The sequence below is a fragment of the Erinaceus europaeus genome, chromosome 16 (genome assembly GCF_950295315.1).
Source record: "Erinaceus europaeus chromosome 16, mEriEur2.1, whole genome shotgun sequence".
In the NCBI taxonomy this organism is placed as follows: domain Eukaryota; kingdom Metazoa; phylum Chordata; class Mammalia; order Eulipotyphla; family Erinaceidae; genus Erinaceus; species Erinaceus europaeus.
In genome coordinates this window covers 64,027,935-64,047,447 of record NC_080177.1, presented here as the reverse complement: position 1 = coordinate 64,047,447, position 19,513 = coordinate 64,027,935, and the positions used below count along the sequence as shown (strand labels likewise).

Below are 19,513 nucleotides of genomic sequence, written 5' to 3'. Positions count from 1 at the left end.
ACACCTTTGAGTCCCATAGACTCTGAGAAAAACTTGCCCATAACATCATAGGGAATTTGGAGGAGAACGGTTAAATGATAAAGGTTCCATTTCCTCCAAGGAAGAAAAAGAGGGTCTTTAAAATCTAAGTACCAAGCCAGGGTTCCACTCCTTTTTGTCTCAGAGACCAGGGTCCCATGGCTTGGGAGTTAGGGGAGTGAGTGCAAGCAAAGTTCTGCCCTCCTCAAGGACTGGCTTCTTCCTAGAAGTCTATTTCAAAGCTAATCTACATTTTGCCTTCATTGGGCTCTCTTACAAAACCATATGCTGGATGAATAATATTCTGGTGTGGGTCTCTTTTACAGCAGGGTCTTCATGTGTGCAGGATCATAATGAATGGAATTAAATGACCCATATATTCCATCATTCACATAGTACGTGAAAATTTGTTTACTGGACTCATCATCAGAGCCTGACTGTTCCTTTAACACAATTTTTTTTTTTTTTTTGGCAATGCTTTTAGCTGCCAAGTGTGAAAATGGATGCAGTATAATACCTGCCTGGCTCAGCTATGATTCTCACTTCCAACTCTGATGGAAAATAATTGTCTGATGCTGAGTTGATGACACTGGCAATCTCTTCAGATTGAAGCTTTCCATTCTCAGATCCAGGAAAGCCACCACCAATATCAAGCAGAAACAGGTTGAAGCCAACTTCAGCCCCCATGTTAATGACACAGAGGGTATCAGAAGTGGCCACACAAAAGTCTTGAGATCAGTACAGCCATTCCCCATATGGAAGTTGATATCAATACTTTTGCCAAAGACTTCAGGGAGGTGACAGAGATTTTCTCCCCCCCCCCCAATATTTTTAAACAGAGCAACAGTGGATGACCTGGGAAACGCTACAAAAGAATCTTCCATTCATTAGTGAAAATTTTTAAAAAAATAGAGCAAGCCTGCCTTCTCCATGAACTTTGTGTTTACTTTTATCTAGATGATTAATAATAGACTTATAAAATTATTTTTGATCATAATGTCATCAATAGTATATAAATTACAAGAGGATACTTATAGGTAAGTGACAGTGAAATTAGCACATGGAAAATATTGATAGTTCCTAAAAAAAAATCAGAAGAATATTGATACAAGGTTATAATCAGTTCAGCTTTCTAACCTTCACAAAGATGAAAAATGCTTACACAGAATACCTGATTTAATACATACGAGGTCTCATATAATTAGCATCAAGCAATTCTTTAAAAACTTTGGATAAAGATAAAATGACTGATAATAAAACTTTTTCTAAGTGTTCAGTACACACATAAGAAAATAAATATATTTATAACAGAAGTTGGATAAATTATTCTTAAGAATAAGAAAGCATTTGCTGTGAAAATTGTAGCTTCAGGAATAGACCTAATCTTCACAAAGGTTCCTAGCTGAATTACAGTCAGCTCTATCCTTTAAAAAATAATAATGATAAACAGGTTTTTGCCATATAGCTTTTTTTGCTCAATAAATAGATTGTTTTTCAATCTACATTAAAGGAAGCACTGAGGAAAAAATCATGGATCTGGCAGTGAAGAGAAATTTGTATTGCAGAATAGTCATCTGTGTTCCTAGTCAATTTGTGCTTATATTTATATAGTATTTAATTTAAAGAGTTAATGGAAGAAAAATTGCGGCATTTTGCTCAAGTACTGCATGCTTTAGCAATAATTTTGACATGCAAAAGCACTGGATAGATGTATGAAAAATAACGTGTAAGTCAAGCTGGGACAGAAAAGGAAGAGAAATAGGAATATAAAGACAAAGAGACAGGAAGAAATGTCATCTAAATGTGAAATCTGTGGATTGCTTTGAGACTTTTTTACATGAAATTTCATACTATAATATTCATCAATTCACAGCTCATCCTGTCTCAACACACACACAAATGCAAGGCAACAGCTGTAGCCTCTGCTTTGTTTCAAATAGACTTATTAGTATTAAATTTCCTATTACAAAGACAATCAACACTCATGAATCTCAGGCCTTTGTCTTTCCCTAGAAACACAGATTTATCTTAATTTGGTATATGATATATGGTTCCTAAAATAAGGATCACCCAAAATAACAAGAATAAACTTAATAGACATATTGCAACTGGAGCCAGTTTGCTTGTTTTGTTTTTGTTTGGAAGGTATTTTTAAGTGAAATAACTCAGGCATATTTAAAAATGTAAAAGCAGCAACACACACACACACACACACACACAAATACAGCTTAGGGAATAGAGTACAAGTATAATTGAAATGTTTTATATACCTCTACAAACTATAGTTCCTCCATTCACCTAAGAAGTAAAAATTCTACATTAAAGGCCCATCATTTCCATGTGTACCTTCACAGTGTCACTAGTTATATATTCATAAAGATTAAATATTAGGAATAATACTGCATAAGCTATTTTCCAAGAAGCTTTTTTCATTTAGCACTCTATTTGTAAATTACCCTTGATGATACAAATGGTACTTGTCTGGTTTATTCATTTCCATTGTTTTAATGTACTGCACTATATGATTTTTTCCCACAGTTTACTGTTGCATGCCTTTGCTGATGTTATCTGCATTATTTAAATTTTTCCTTTTCCAATAAGCTATTAATCTCCTATATATATATTTGTGCACCAAAAAAGCAATTCTGTCTCTAGGACACATATGACAGAACACCTCGATGGAATGCATGCACACTCATCAAGTTTATTAGGTGACAGCCAATTGAGCTATCTAAAGATTTTTTTACCAACTTCAATAGTCACATAAATATTGTTCATAAATTTCCTTTGCTATATATCCCTGCCAATATATCAGACTTTTAACTTTAGGCTAAACACTAACCTGGCATCTCATTATAATTAGATTACAATCTTTTATTATTTTTATTTATTTATTATTGGCTAGAAACAGAGAAATTGAGAGGGGAGAGGGGAAAAGGGAGAGACAGAGACACCTGCAGCACTGCTTCACCACTTGTGAAGCTTCCCCTCCTGCAGGTGGGGACCAGGGGTTGGAAACAGGGTCCTTGAGCACTGTAATGTATGTGCTTAAACAGGTGTACCACCATCTGGCTCCCTTTGACATTACAATCTTTATTTTAATTAATTATAAGTATTGGTCTGTAAGGTGTCTTCTTTTTTCATAACATTTCTCATTTTCTATTAGAAAATTTGACTTTTTACAACAATAAAACAACAAGGGCAACAAAAGGGAATAAATAAATAAAATAAATATTAAAAAAAAAAAAAGAAAATTTGACTTTTTTTTTGCCTCCAGTGTTATTGTTGGGGCTTGGTGCCTGAACTACTAATGCACTGCTTCTGGAGGCCATTTTTTTCATTTTGTTGTCCTTGTTGTTGTCATTATTGTTATTGTTGCCATTGCTCTTCTTGTTGGATTGGACAAGGAGAAGTCAAGAGAGGAGGGGAAGACTAAGGTGGATAGAGAAAGACTGACATCTGCAGAACTGCTTCACTGCCTGTGAAGGAAACCCCCCCACACACAGGTGGAGAGCTGGGGGGCTTGAACCGGGATCCTTGAACCGGTCTTTGCATTTTGTGCCATATGTACTTAACCCGCACTACCACCCCATCCCTCAAAAATATTACTATTTTCTATTCATAAAAAGCAGACATATTCTTGTAGCAATCCTTTGTCAGATCTTTTCAACAAATATCTTTCTTTAGCCCGCTAATCTGCAGTTTCTCTTATTAATAAATTTTTTTCCCTCCCCTCCCCTCATTAATAAATATTTTAATGAACAGAGTATTTAAGCTAGTATTTAATTTGTCATAGTCCACATTGCCAACTATGCCTTATATGTTCTAGGTTGCTATTTATTCTTTAATTATACTATACATTTTCAAATATTTTGTACATAAGAGGACATCTAAGACTATCTAGTCAATTACTTTGCCAGAAAAAAAATCGGAGGATGGGTGTTAATTTATATATTATAATCAGGGGAGAAAAGGGGAAAATGGTATTTTTCCATCACTAGTGTTTTGATTTAGTAAATACAGTTCTCAGGGAGGGGGGTATATTAATTTGTCAATGGGATATTCATGCAGAGGACTGCAGTGTATGATCCTAAATCTCTTGGCTTCTCAGTATGTCATTATACATTCTGTAAAGTATCTTGAACTTCTATATCCCTCCCTAGAGGTACAGACCATCTCATTTAGATATCAAAAAGTTATCAGTTCATGGCTTATCTCATTATGTCATATTATGTCATTATAAGATAAAATTACTTGGGAAGCATGCAGATGAATGGACAGTAAAAGTAATAGATTGGAATGATTAGGACAGAAGAAAAAAAGAATCGGTTAAGAAAATAATGAATCCAATGGGGGTCAGATGGTAACACAGCAGGTTAAGCACACACGGCGCAAAGCACAAGGCATAAGGATCCCGGTTCGAGCCTCTGGCTCCCCACCTGCAGGGGAGTTGCTTCACAAGCGGTGAAGCAGGTCTGCAGGTGTCTATCTTTCTCTCTCCCCTCTGACTCCCCTCCTCTATCCATTTCTCTCTGTCCTATTCAACAACAACAGCATCAATGGCAACAATAACAATAGCGACAACAACAGGGCAGCACAATGTGGGGGAAAAAAAGAAAATGATGAATCCAAAAACAAAATTACATGCCACAACAGTACTGTACTATGCTATATGATTATTAGAAGTAAATAAAATATATCCTTGCAAAAGGATAAAAGCCAAGAAGAAAACATTTATCCATCACAAAAATCAAAATGACCCTTGGATTAAAATGTGCAAATTGTCATCTATAAAGTCAAGCCACATCAAGCCCTGGGTAAATTCTGAGACACTATTATATATGCTGAAACATCTGCTTTGAGCAAAAACAAAGAACATCTATCCAGAAGGTATCAAGGGATGTAACAGAAATCATAACTAAAGGATATTATAAAATGTCTCTATGTTCTCCAGAGAGATTACCTAAAGGCATATCTTTGAAGAATATTTGGATGCAATTTCTCACAGTGAACTCATTAAGTAATTTTTAAAGTCCTTTGCTTTCTTATGGTATCAGTGTGATGATTCAAGTTAAATATCTGTAGGCCACACTATAAAAGTATACTTAGATGGATTTTCTGGCAAAATTTGTTATAATTAGATTCAGGATTTTCTACAAGAAAGTAAAGGCAGTTAAATAATAAAAATTCTGTTGGATCCTTAATCACAAAGATCTTGGGCTAGTATACAAAGTATATTGTTATATTTTGATACAAATAAATAGATTAAAAATAACTTCTGATTAACTTATATACTATGTAGATGTAACCTGAAATCAAACTAAAGTCAACACTGATCTTAAACCCTGTTTTCTAATAGGCTGTTGTCCCTGAAGAGTGGACATCATTAAATAAAATATGAAAATAAATAACATTTTCCAAGAAATATAAGACATTATGTAAAAATGGAGTAGGCACTGGTCTACCTAGTAGAGAACACACATTCCATGCACTTGGACCCTGGTTTAATTCCCCAGCCCCTACCTGCAGAGAGAAAACTTTTTCACAAGTGGTGAAGCAATACTACAGATGTCTCTTTTCTCTTCCTCCCCCACCCCCAACCTTTTTTTTTTTCTCATTTACCCTCTAACAAAGAAGAAAAGATGAAATAATGGTTTTCAGAAGTGGTGGAGTCATGCAAGTCCCAAGCCCCAGTGATAACCTTAGTGACAAATAAGAAGTAAATATATCTGTACTTAGAGCTATCTTTCTTGTAAACTAGGTCGAGGAAGGCTGAAACATGATGATAAGGCCATGTGAGCTATTCTGGTGTGAGGTATACACAGAAGAAGTGAGTTTTCTTTAAGCTAGTAAGAAAAAAAATGAAATGGCAAAAGCATGGTACAACTTCTTAGCACAAACCAAAAAAAGTAATACATGAAAATAATCATAATAATAAGTGAATTGTGTGCTTATAACAGTAATCAAACTTTAACCCAAATGGGAAAAAAATGAATGAACTGTAAATAAGGCTTAGGAAGAATTTGGGGAAAAAATTAAAAAATGGAAGACCTTGATTTTAATTATTATAAAGGACTGAATCAAGACAATGATATAACTAGAGTAGTTTTAATTCTTTATTGCTGTTTAGTAGTGGCTTTTTTCCCCACTTTTTTGTTTCACCTTTGTATGTAATTTTGAATCTAGAAGGAAGTTACTCCTTATAATGACTAAGATAATCATCAATGCAAAACTGAAATAAATTTCTATAAAAGGAGCAGGGTATAAAAGGTGACTATGACATTAGAAACAAAAGAAAAAAGAGTGTGCTTGATATAAAAGAATAGAGGTATATCCTAAGGGCAGAGGAAAATCTCACCAAATAGAATATATAACTCCCCATGCTCCTAGCCTTATGTTTGAGGTGCAGTACCCCATAAGAGTATCATGAACAACACCTGGGGAGGATCCATGAACTGTGCTGTGATTTCACTCCTTCTCTGACTCTTCATCTAACAGTTTAAAATTAAAAAGGGATAAATCAGCCTAGTGCCTAGTGCTGGGCATTGTTACCAGGGGCGTTAGTGCAAAATGAGGTGAGAGACACATCAACTGTTTCAGGAGCAGAAGAGAGGCATCTCTGTTTTCTCTTCTGCAGAGATTTTTTTATTTATACATTTTTCACCTGGATACAACATGTGTCAATTCATTGTTTTTGCAGAATGCTTTGCACAACTGTTTACCATAAAACTCATTTCTTATTTTAGCAGTTAATAATATAAACTCTTATTATAACCTATTTTTCTTGAGTAAGCTTCTTGGACTATCATGAGTTTTCTGTAAAGCATCTATTGTTTCTAAAAGGTCAGTTTCTATGGAGCAAATTATCTTGTATAGCTAGTCTGTTTCCTGGCAAACACATACCTAGGGGACCAGGCTTTGTTAGTTTCTTTACAGATGGTAACTTATTAACCTCAACCTGCTTGCCTTTAGTGTAAACCACATGACCAAGGTATTCATCATGGATGCCCGTAAATGGAAGAGGGGGGTCAGTAGGTGGGGGTAATTGGTATGGGTTCTTATACTTTGGGGAAGACAATCTACCACCTATTCTATAAGCTACCCAAGGTGGCCCTTGTGCCATGGGAAGGATCCAAGCTTCTTGTTCTCTTGTATCTATTTAGCCAATTTGGGTCTGTAGTAGTTACAGGCTGGAAGGCAAACAGCTCTTCCTCTGTGAACTTTTTGATGAGTGCAGTAGATTCTGCTTCTAGGCCATCTTTGGTCTTATTACACTCATTGCTATAAAATTGTTAGTTTTATGTACTTCCCCTGTAAGGTTCTTATGATTAAAGTAGCCAATAAGTCCCCAAATTATCAATGTGATCACAAGCAAAAGGATGAGTAGCTTCAATTTTGTCCAAGACTTCCCGCTTTGCAGGCAGCCTCAGTCTACATGGACTTTGTCAGGCAGTAGATTTGACTTCACCTCTGCTAGTCTAAGATCCATGGAATTGTGCATTCAGGAGGTCCAATAATGCCAAAATAAATAAACATAAATAAATAAATAAGCAGAAAAATAATGCTTCTGTTTAGACTATAAGAAACTGAGTGTATGGATAGAAATGTCAATGGGAGCAGAGGTGGTTTTCAACTGGAAGAAGGGACAATAAATATGCAATACTTCCAGTTAGCTCACATCTAGTATGGAAATGTTCAAAAAACACAAAACAAATGATTTTCATTTTTCAACCTGAGAAGAGGCTAGCAATTTTAAAGTTAAATAAAGGAATCTTCTGCCATCTTGTGGTAATCTTGGAAATTGCCATATGTTTAGAAGTTATATATCAGATTTTAAGTATATCCTTTTTAAAAATTCTCACTAATTCTTTTTATTATCCTCACTATATTTATTTATTGGACAGAAACAGCCAGAAATCAAGAAGGAAGGGGAGATAGAGAGAGATAGACACCTGCAGCCCTGCTTCATTACTCACAAAGCGTTCCCCTTTGTGGGTGGGGACCAGGGTCTCAAGCATGGGTTTTGCGCATTGTAACATGTGCGTTCAAATAGGTGTGCTACCACCCAGTCCCTAATTCTTCATTAAAATTGTTAAGAAAAAAAAGTCTACTGTTTCTATAATGATTATATTTAAATTTTAGAGTGAGGGTGAGTAGCATAATGACTGTGTTAACAGACTTATGCCTCAGGCTCCCAGGCACCAGTTTCAATCCCCTGTGCCACCATGAGCAAGAGCTGAGCAGTGCTATAGTAAAATAAAATAATTTTAAAGCATTATTAAACAGTAGTAAAGGTGCTTATGGGCACACTTTCCAATAACTGATTTTTATTTTTTGAAAACAGGTTTTCACAACAATCCAGACACAAGGTAAAAATGTATAGCAATTAAAAAAAGAATGTCATAAAGAACTTTGTTAATTTGGGGGAGGAAAAAGTAAAAAAACAAGAACTTTGGGGTATTAAATAATGTGATTATGCTTTAAAGTCTACATAATACTACCAAAAGCACTGACTTCTGACTTCATTTTTAATACTCTTCTCATCTAAACAAATGGATTGATTTTTGTTGCTTTTGTTTTTCACCTGCAGTTCTCTCTTCCAGAGGTGAATGTTTAATAAGATGACTTATCTGAAAATTGTAAGGATCTATTTTAAAATTAAAAGACTACTAAACTAAAATAAGTAGAAGATATTTGATATGTCTTCAGTTGATGGGGAAAGTGAGTTACAGTGAAATACTTCTCCACGTGGTACTGAGATAGCATTTTAGGATGACGTTTATGAATTTCTAATAATTTGAAAAATCCATTATATGTGAAGAGTATTATGAAAATCTAGATTGAAAGACCTTCCTCAAGATACCCCACCTCAGTCTAGAGGGAGGAGGCAAAATTCAATATTCACCTGCAGAAACTCATGGCAAGTACTAAAGTAAAATACGTGTTAAGTTCCATGAAAAGTACTGACACAAGTAAAGTATGGGATATTATTACTATTATTTAGATAACAATATCTTTATATAGTGAAATAGGGTATAGAAATTAATTCATGGGGATTCCAGAAGATGGCAGAATGAGAAGCTGCTAGTGGCTTGAGCTTCGACTATATCTACTGGAAACAGTAGGATTTTTTGCCTTTAGTAGGACAATCAATAAGGAGTCCTAGCGGTGACATCAAGGAGGTGACTATAACTCAATTTGGGTTAGAAAGTAGAACAAAAAGAAAGGAAAAAAAATTTTAATTATTATTCCCCAAGAGCACCCCCCTCCCCCCAAAAAACCAGTCCATGGGGGCCAGAGATCTGCTCCTACCAGGCTCCCCTGCTGAGCTTCTTTCTTTGACAAGATTCCTGTCCCACCAGGGGGTGACATTCATTCTAATTCTATTCCCTTCTGAAACTTTTGGCCTTTTTTTCTTTCTAAGTAGCCAGTTCCACCAGGCAGAGTCTTACTCAGACAGGGAAAGACCATCAGAGGGTTTTTTTGGTTTTTTTTTTTTTGCTTTATTTTCTCAACAATCAGCTGCCTCTGCTCAGGGGGCCTCAGGCAATCTGGAGCCATTCAAGCTAAAGACAGGACAGATTTTTTTACTCTGTTCTATTTTATTATCAATACAAGATAAACACAGAACCTTTCTCCCTCTCCTTCAGGTTGACTAGAATTAACTCTTAGTGTATTTTTCATTGCTGGGGGACTGGGTGTCTTATTTACTGCTAAAGTAACTTGTTTCACTCTTCCAACTGCCCCTACCCATTCTCTCCCTCCACCCCCTGCATAGCTAATTAAATAATAATAAATAAATAAATAAATAAATAAAAACTCCTTTCACTGCTCTTTTATTACTGTTCTTTTTCTTATCTTTTTTTTCTCTTTCTTTTTTCTTCTTTTACTCATTCTTGTCATCCTTTGTTCCTTCCTCTTTCAGCTTTCTGAATTCACTGATACACATTGGGGAATTATTTGGGGGAAGAAATTTGACTCAGAGTGGGCTCTCTCGGCATATATCTCTGCTCTACTTCCCTTTCTCCTCTATCTACCCCTAGAACATACAGTGGATAGTAGATTTACATAACTGTCTATTCCTGCTATTCTTGTCTAGTCCTGAGGGTTTTTTTCCTTTTTTCTTTCTTTTTTTTTTACTTTCTTAACAATCAGCTGCCTCTGCTCAGGAGGCTTGGGGCAATCTGGGACAGGTTTTTTACCCTGCTCTATTTTATTATTAATATTATATAAAGGTGTATCTCTTTCCCCACCTCCTTTAGGTTGACCAGAACTAACTCTTAGGGTATTTTTCATTGCTAGGGGACTGGGCATCTTTCCATTGCAAGAGGAACTTGTTTCACTACTCCTACCTCCTCTACAGACCCTCTCCTTATCCCTCCTCCTAGCTAATTAAAAAAGTAAAATAAAATAAAAATAAATTAATCAATTAAAAAACTTTCCTTTCACTGCTCTTTTATTACAGCACTTTCTTATCTTTTTTCTTTTCTCTCTCTTGTTTCTCTTTTTTAATCTTGTCTTCCTTTCTTCCTACTTCTTTCACTTTCTGAATTAACTGATATTCATTTGTGAATTATTTTGGGGAAGAAATCTGACTCAGAGTGGACTCTCTATATGTGTATCTCTGCTGTACTCCCTTTTATCCTCTTGCTACCCCTACAATATACAATGGATAGTAGATTTGCATAACTTTCTATTCTTGCAATCCCTTATTTCCTTTTTCTTCTTCACTTGGACTTGGTTGCTATTTTTTCACAGACTGGAGACATTGTTTGGCTAACTGGCAGTAATTAAACTGCTTCAATCATTGCTTCAGTTGCTATTGTAATATCTGAGGTAGGTGATTGCATTTGTCATAAAGGTATTTAGTACAGTGTTGCTTGGACTAAAAACACAACAACTGAGGAACAACAGAACATAAAAATAAGAAACACATAAATCAAAAAAATGGGTAGATCAAAAACAAACAAAACTCCTACTATAATAAATGAAGACAAGAGCCCAGAAGAAACTACAAATCAGCCAGAAGTAACCATAGATAAGAAAAGTATGCAAGCAATAATAAACTTATTAATCACAGAAATGAAAACAACATTGGAGGAAAGGAATGGCAGTATTAGGTAAACAACAGTTGAGACCCCCAAGGAAAATACTGATTATCTTGAGGCAATTAGAGAACTGAAAGCTGAAATAGCTGTAATGAAGAAAGAAGCTGAGGGAAGGGAAATCAGACTAACAGAAGCAGAAAACAGAATTAGTCAGACAGAGGATGAGTTAGAGAAAACTAAGAAAGAGGTGAAAGAGCTCAAAAAGAGGCTGAGAGACACTGAAAACAACAACAGAGACATAAGGGATGATCTCAAAAGAAGTAACATTCATATAATTGGCCTGCCAGAGGAAGAAAGATAGGAAGGAAAAGGAAACATTCTAGAGGAAATTACAGAAGAAAACATCCCAGACCTGAATAACAGAAAGGACATCAAGATTCAAGAGGCCCAGAGACTTCCAAACAGAATCAACTCAGACCTGAAGACACCAAGACATATCATAGTCACAATGAGAAGAAGTAAGGATAAATAAAGGATACTAAAGGCTGCAAGAGAGAAACAAAAAGTCACATACAGGGGAAAATCCATAAGACTATCAGCAGACTTCTCCACTCAAACTCTAAAAGCCAGAAGAGAATGGCAAGATATCTATCGAGTCCTGAATGAAAAAGGGTTTCAACCAAGGATAATATATCCTGCTAGACTTTCATTCAAACTAGATGGAGGGATCAAAACCTTCTTAGACAAACAACAGTTAAAGGAGGCAGCCATCACCAAACCAGCCCTGAAAGAGGTTCTGAAAGACCTCTCATAAACAAGAACATCACTATAATACTTGCAATATATCAGAGCAAAAAAAAATTTGTTGAACAATGGCACTATAATACATTAAATCCATAATATCAATAAATGTCAATGGCTTAAACTCACCCATCAAAAGGCACAGAGTGGGGGGATGGATCAGAAAACATAACCCAACCATATGCTGCCTGCAAGAATCCCATCTGACGCAACAAGATAAACATAGACTTAAAGTGAAAGGATGGAAAACTATCATACAGGCTAATGGACCACAAAAAAAGGCAGGAACAGCTATTCTCATCTCAGACACAATAGATTTTAAATTAAATAAAGTAATAAAAGATAGGCAAGGACATTACATAATGAGTAGAGGATCAATCAGCCAAGAAGACTTAACAATTATTAACATCTATGCACCCAATTAGGGACCATCTAAATATGTCAAGGACGTACTGAAAGAACTTCAAAAATACATCAATAGTAATACAATAATAGTGGGACACTTTAACACCCCACTCTCACACTTAGATCAACAAATCAGAGAACCAACAAAGATACAAGAGAATTAAATGAAGAGATTGACAGACTAAACTTCTTGGACATTTTCAGAGTCCTTCACCCCAAAAAACTGGAATACACATTCTTTAAAAATCCACATAACACATACTCAAGGATAGACCACATGTTAGGCCACAAAGACAGCATCAATAAATTCAAGAACATTGAAATCATCCCAAGTATCTTCTCAGACCACAGCGGAGTAAAACTAACATTTAACAACAAACAGACAATTATTAAAAGTCACAGAATTTGGAAACTAAACAACATACTCCTTAAGAACCACTGGTTCAGAGAGTCACTCAAGCAGGAAATTCAAATATTCCTGGAAACAAATGAAAATGAAGACACAACCTATCAAAATATTTGGGACACAGCTAAAGCAGTACTGAGAGGGAAACTTATAGCCATACAATCACATATTAAACAAGAAAAACCTCAAATGAGCAACCTTACTGCACACCTCAAGGACTTAGAGGAAGAGGAACAAAGGAACCCTAAAGCAACCAGAAGGACAGAAATCACTAAAATTAAAGCAGAAATGGGCAAACGCTAGAAGAAGCAGAAGAAGAAGAGCAGAAATAAACAACATCGAAAATAAGAGAACCATACAAAAGATCAAAGAAGCCAAATGTTGGTTCTTTGAAAGATTAAACAAAATTGACAAACCCCTAGCCAGACTCACCAAACAAAAAAGAGAGAAGACTCAAATTAATAGAATTGTAAATGATGGAGGAGATATCACAACTGACACCACAGAAATCCAGAAAATCATGCGAAACTTCTATGAAGAACTATAAGCCACCAAGCTACAGAATCTGGAAGAAATGGAAGAATTACTAGAAACATATGCCCTTCCAAAACTGAACCAAGAGGATACAAAATCTAAATGCACCAATCACAGACAAAGAAATTGAAACCGTTATTAAGAATCTCCCCAACAACAAAAGTCCTGGACCAGATGGCTTCACAACGAATTCTACAAAACTTTCAGGAAACAGTTAATACCCATACTTCTTAAGCTATTCCATAAGATTGAAGAAACAGGAATACTCCCTTCCAGCTTCTATGAAGCCAACATCACCCTGATACCAAAAGCTGATAGGGACACAACAAAAAGGGAAACTACAGACCAATATCTCTAATGAACACAGATGCCAAAATATTAAACAAGATCTTGGCCAACCGGATACAGCAGCACATCAAAAAGATTGTTCATCATGACCAAGTGGGATTCATCCCAGGAATGCAAGGTTGGTTCAACATCTGTAAGTCAATCAATGTCATTCACCACATCAATAAAAGCAAAGACAAAAACCACATGATTATCTCAATAGATGCAGAGAAAGCCTTTGACAAAATCCAACACCCATTCATGCTCAAAACTCTACAAAAAATGGGAATAGATGGAAAATTTCTCAAGATTGTGGAATCTATATATAGCAAACCTATAGCCAACATCATACTCAATGGACAGAAGCTGAAAGCATTCCCCCTCAGATGGGGGACTAGACAGGGCTGTCCGCTGTCACCACTACTCTTCAACATAGTATTGGAAGTTCTTGCCATAGCAATCAGGCAAGAGAAACAAACAAAGGAATACAGATTGGAAGGGAAGAAGTCAAGCTCTCACTATTTGCAGATGATATGATAGTATACATAGAAAAACCTAAAGAATCCAGCAGAAAACTACTGGAAGTTATTAGGCAATATAGCAAGGTGTCAGGCTACAAAATCAATGTACAAAAATCAGTGGCATTTCTTTATGAAAACACTAAACCTGAAGAAGAAGACTTCTAGAAATCACTCCCATTTACTGTTTCAGCAAAATCAATCAAATACCTAGGAATAAAGTTGACCAAAGAAGTGAAAGACTTGTATGCTGAAAACTATAAGTCGCTACTCAAGGAAATAGAAACTGATACCAAGAAATGAAAAGACATCCCATGCTCATGGATTCAAAGAGTAAATATCATCAAAATGAATATTATCCCCAGAGCCATATACAAATTTAATGCAATACCCATCAAAGTTCCACCAAGCTTCTTTAAGAGAATAGAACAAACACTACAATCATTTATCTGGAACCTGAAAACACCTAGAATTGCCAAAACCATCTTGAGGAAAAGAAACAGAAATGGAGGCATAACACTCCCAGATCTCAAATTATATTATAAAACTATCATCATCAAAACAGCATGGTATTGGAACAAAAATAGGCTCACAGACCAGTGGAACAGAATTGAAAGCCCAGATCTAAATGCCCACACATATGGAAATCTAATCTTTGATAAGGGGCCCAAAGCATTAAATGGAAGAAGGAGGCTCTCTGCAATAAATGGTGCTGGGAAAACTGGGTTGAAACATGCAGAAAAATGAAATTGAACCACTTTATCTCACCAGAAACAAAAATCAACTCCAAATGGATCAAAGACCTGGATGTTAGACCAGAAACAATCAAATACTTAGAGGAAAACATTGGTAAAACAGTTTCCCACCTATACCTCACGGACGTCTTTGATGAAATAAACCCAATTGCAAGAAAGACTAAAGCAGAAACAAACCAATGGGACTACATCAAATTGAAAAGCTTCTGCACATCCAAAGAAACTATTAAACAAACAAAGAGACCCCTCACAGAATGGGAGAAGATCTTCACATGCCATACATGAGACAAGAAACTAATCACCAAAATATATAAAGAGCTCAGCAAACTTAGCACCAAAAAAGAAAATGACCCCATCCAAAAATAGGCAGAGGATATGAACAAAACATTCACCTCAGAGGAGATCCAAAAGGCTAACAAACATAAGAAAAACTGCTCTAGGTCACTGATTGTCAGAGAAATGCAAATTAAGACAACATTGAGATACCACCTCACTCCTGTAAGTATGGCATACATCAAAAAGGACAGCAGCAACAATTGCTAGAGAGACTGTGGGTATAGAGGAACCCTTTTGCATTGCTGGTGTGAAGGTAAATTGGTCTAGCCTCTGTGGAGAGCAGACTGGAAAACTCTCAGTAGGCTAGACATGGACCTTCCATATGATCCAGTAATTCCTCTCCTGGGGTTATACCCAAGGACTCCATAACACCCAACCAAAAAGAGGTGTGTACTCCTATGTTCATAGCAGCACAATTCATAATAGCTAAAACCTGAAGGAACCCAGGTGTCCAACAACAGATGAGTGGCTGAGAAAGCTGTGGTATATATACACAATGGAATACTATACAGTTATCAATAACAATGAACCCACCTTCTCAGACCCATCCTGGACAGAGCTAGAAGGAATTATGTTAGGTGAGCTAAGTCAGGAAGATAAAGATGAGTATGGGATGATCCCATTCATCAACAGAAGTTGAGAAAGAAGATCTGAAAAGGAAAGTAAAAGCTGGTTCTGACTAAATTGAAATTAGGGCACCAAAGTAAGAACCCTGTGGTGAGGGAGAGGGTAGACATGCGGCTTCCTGGGCTGGTGGGGGGTGGGGGTCGGTGGGAGGTATGGGACACAGTCTTTTGGTGGTGGGAATGGTGTTTATGTACACTCCTAGTAAAGTGTAGTCATATAAATCACTAGTTAATTAATATGAGAGGGGGAAAATTAATTGTATGTCTCGAAGTTTTTAAAACACAGTCTTTTTAATATATATGCTGTCTATTTGATATGCGGACTCTCTCAAAAGCCTAGACCAAGTAGATCAAAAGCAACCAGCCGCACCGCTATATAAAATACTGGGTACTATACAGCAAACCCTAACAAAAGGACTTTTCAAAGTTAACCCAATTACCAAATAATGTGATGATAACATTAACTATCCATTGTCTTTTGGAACCCTAAGACAGCAGGAACCTCACATCTCCACTATAGAGCCTATATTTCCCCCAGTCCTGGAACCTTAGGATAGGGCCCACTTTCCCGCATGCCTCTCCCAATCCATATCAAATAATATTGCATCTGCTGATCACAACCTAACCAATGCAACAATTGCACCTCAACATGCTTCAGCTCAGACTGTGTCCAGCGACTTCAGGTGCGGAATGACAACCCTTCAGCTTCATTACTTGGGTGAGACCTTTCCTTTCATAGCATTCTCTAATTCCATCCGAGGTGAATCACTTTCTAACAAAGTCCCAAACCTAGATATACACCAGGGTCTGTGAGAGAGCATATGTTCACACATATCCACAAACAAGTGCAAAATATATACCTGAAAGCAGAAGTACACTAGAGTGCAGTGAGTACCTCCCCTAACACTTCCTCTCCACTATTCCAAGCTTTGCTCAACAATTTGTTTGGCTTTGTATGTTACTCTCTTTTCAGCCACCAGGTTCCAGATGCCATCAGGATGCCAGCCAGGCTTCCCTGGACTGAAGACCCCACCAATGTGTCCTGGAACTCTGCTTCCCCTGAGAATCACCCTACTAGGGAAAGAGAGAGGCAGACTGGGAGTATGGATCGACCAGTCAACATCCATGTTCAGCGGGGAAGCAATTACTGAAGCCAGACCTTCCACCCTCTGCAACACACAATGACCCTGGGTCCATGCTCCCAGAGGGATAGAGAATGGGAAAGCTATCAGGGGAAGGGATGGGATATGGATATTGGGTGGTGGGAATTGTGTGGAGTTGTACCCCTTCTACCCTATGGTTTTGTTAATTTATCCTTTCTTAAATAAAAAATAAATAAAAATAAAAGAAATTAATTCATAAAACTATACACTGACTATAGTTCTATGGTGCTAAAGTTGGAAAGTAAAAGGTTAAACATTTTGTTATGCAAAAGTTTCAATACTATTCTAGATTTCATATAAGCCAGCATCAATGAAATTCTTACATTCAAGGAAAACATGAATTCCAATATGTAAAGCACATTAAAAGAGGCAATGCCATGGGCCCCCGGGAACATATATAAAATAAACTTCCCAGTTTCTTTCCACTCTAATATGCCTATTCTCATCTATTATATTCCTACTCTTTGGTTCCTGTTTATTAAACATTTTGTCCTGATTTATATCTGACTACCTTACAGCCACTAAGTTGCAGATGCTATCATGATTCTATCCTGACCTCCCTGGGCAGATGACCTCACCAATGTGTCCTCAAGTCTCACCTCTCCAGTGTCCTTCCCCACTAGAGAAAGACAGAAAACAGGCTGAGGGAAATGGATCAACCTGCCGAAGTCCATGTCCAACAGAGGAGCAGTTACTCCCACCTTCTATACCCCATAAGTGCTTAACCTGGGTGGTAGCACACCGGGTTAAGTACACATTATCTAAAGTGCAAGGATCCTGGTTGGAGCCACTGCCTCCCTACCTGCAGGGGAGTCGCTTCATAAGCTTTGAAGCAGGACTGCAGGTATCTATCTTTCTCTCCCCTTCTCTTACTTCCCTTCGTCTCTCAATTTCTCTCTGTTCTATCCAATAAAAGTGGGGGGAATGCCTCCAGGAGTAGTGGATTTGTAGTGCCAGCACCCAGCCCCAGCAAAAACCCTGGAAGCAAAAAGATTTTTAGAATAATAATAATAATTTTTTGGTCCATATTCTCAAAGTGGAAGTAGTGTTAGGGGAAGATGACCAGAGGGCTCTGAACTCCAATTCCATCAGGACCTAGAGAAAGAAGAGGAAAAATGGAGGTGGGGTTAGGGGGAAGGGAAAAAGGAAAAAAGATAGACAGATATGTGTAAGTAGTAATAGGTGTAGATGTGACTTAGAAAGGAAGACAAGGGCCCTGGACAGTAATACACATGGTTGAGTGCACAGATTACCATACACAAGTACCTCAGTTCAAGCCCCCAGTCTCCAGCTACGGGGGTAAGTTTCATGAATGGTGAAATAGTGCTATAGATGTTACTTTCTCCCTCTCTATCTCCCCTCCATCTCAATCTCTCTCTTTCTCTATCCAAAATGAACCAAAAAAAAATAATAATAATTTTATAAAAAAGGAAAAATGGGCAAATGTATATTAACATAGGTATAGAAATAATTGTCACCCCATATCTGTGATCTTGAGATAAATAGTACAATTTCCAGTGAAGGGAATGGGGACACAAAACTCTGCTAGTAGGAATTATGTGGAATTGTACCCCTGCTATCTTATAATTTTGTAAATCAATATTAAATCACTAATCATTTTTTAATTACCAAAAAAAAAAGAAGAGAGAGAGAGAAAGAAAATGCTCTAGATAAAGTACATTTAAGATCAGGAGACTTTCATGCTCTACTTCAGATCATCCCTCCCCACAATCCCCAGGTGAGATCTATAGAGCAGTTTGAACCCATGGACTTAGTTCCACCATGAACTAGGATGCCTTATTAAACTGACTGATGGATTTTTCTTTAACATTAGGAAGGGGAAAAAATTGGCTAAAATGTAAGGGAGCTACAGAAAAACTACTGATCCCTACAGAATATAATGCATTTGAGAAAATAAATCATGTCTTTACAATATCCAATTAAATTGGTTGTTTTACAACCTGATTTATGCTTAGTAATATTTCTAAAATTTAAATATGGGACTTTGGAGGTGATACAATGGATAAGGGATTGGATTTCCAGGCATGAGCCCTCAATCCCAGCATCACATGTGCCAGAGTGATGTTCTGGTTCTCTCCCCACTTTTATTAATAAATAGAGCTATAAAATATATGAAGATATGTATTAAAATAAAATAAATTTAAATAAAGTTCTACTCACCTTAATAAAATATTTATCTACATGTCACTGAATTTAAATGGGCCTCTTGACCAAAGTAACAAGAAAAGATAATAGAGACCAAAGGGAAGTATTCAATAAGTAACAAAGAAATAAGAGGAGCTTCTATGAAGCTGCAGAGTCTTTTTTTCATAAAATATATTGTGTTAGCAAGAGAGTAGATAAATGCATGATAGGTAATAGATAAATGATAGCTAAATAAAGATAGACAGATAGATAGACACAGACAGATAGATAGATAGATAGATAGATAGATAGATAGATAGATGAAATAGATTGTTAGGTAGATAGATGGATGATAGATAGATAGATAGATAGATAGATAGATAGATAGATAGATGGATGGATGATAGATAGATAGTAGATAGATGGATGAC

At 36.6% G+C, this 19,513-nt stretch overlaps 1 pseudogene; it reads right to left on the bottom strand.

Annotated features, from left to right (window-relative positions):
• Window positions 1-278: 278 nt before the first annotated feature.
• On the bottom strand, window positions 279-902 carry LOC103108012 (ornithine decarboxylase-like; annotated as a pseudogene).
• Between the last annotated feature and the right edge of the window lie 18,611 nt (window positions 903-19,513).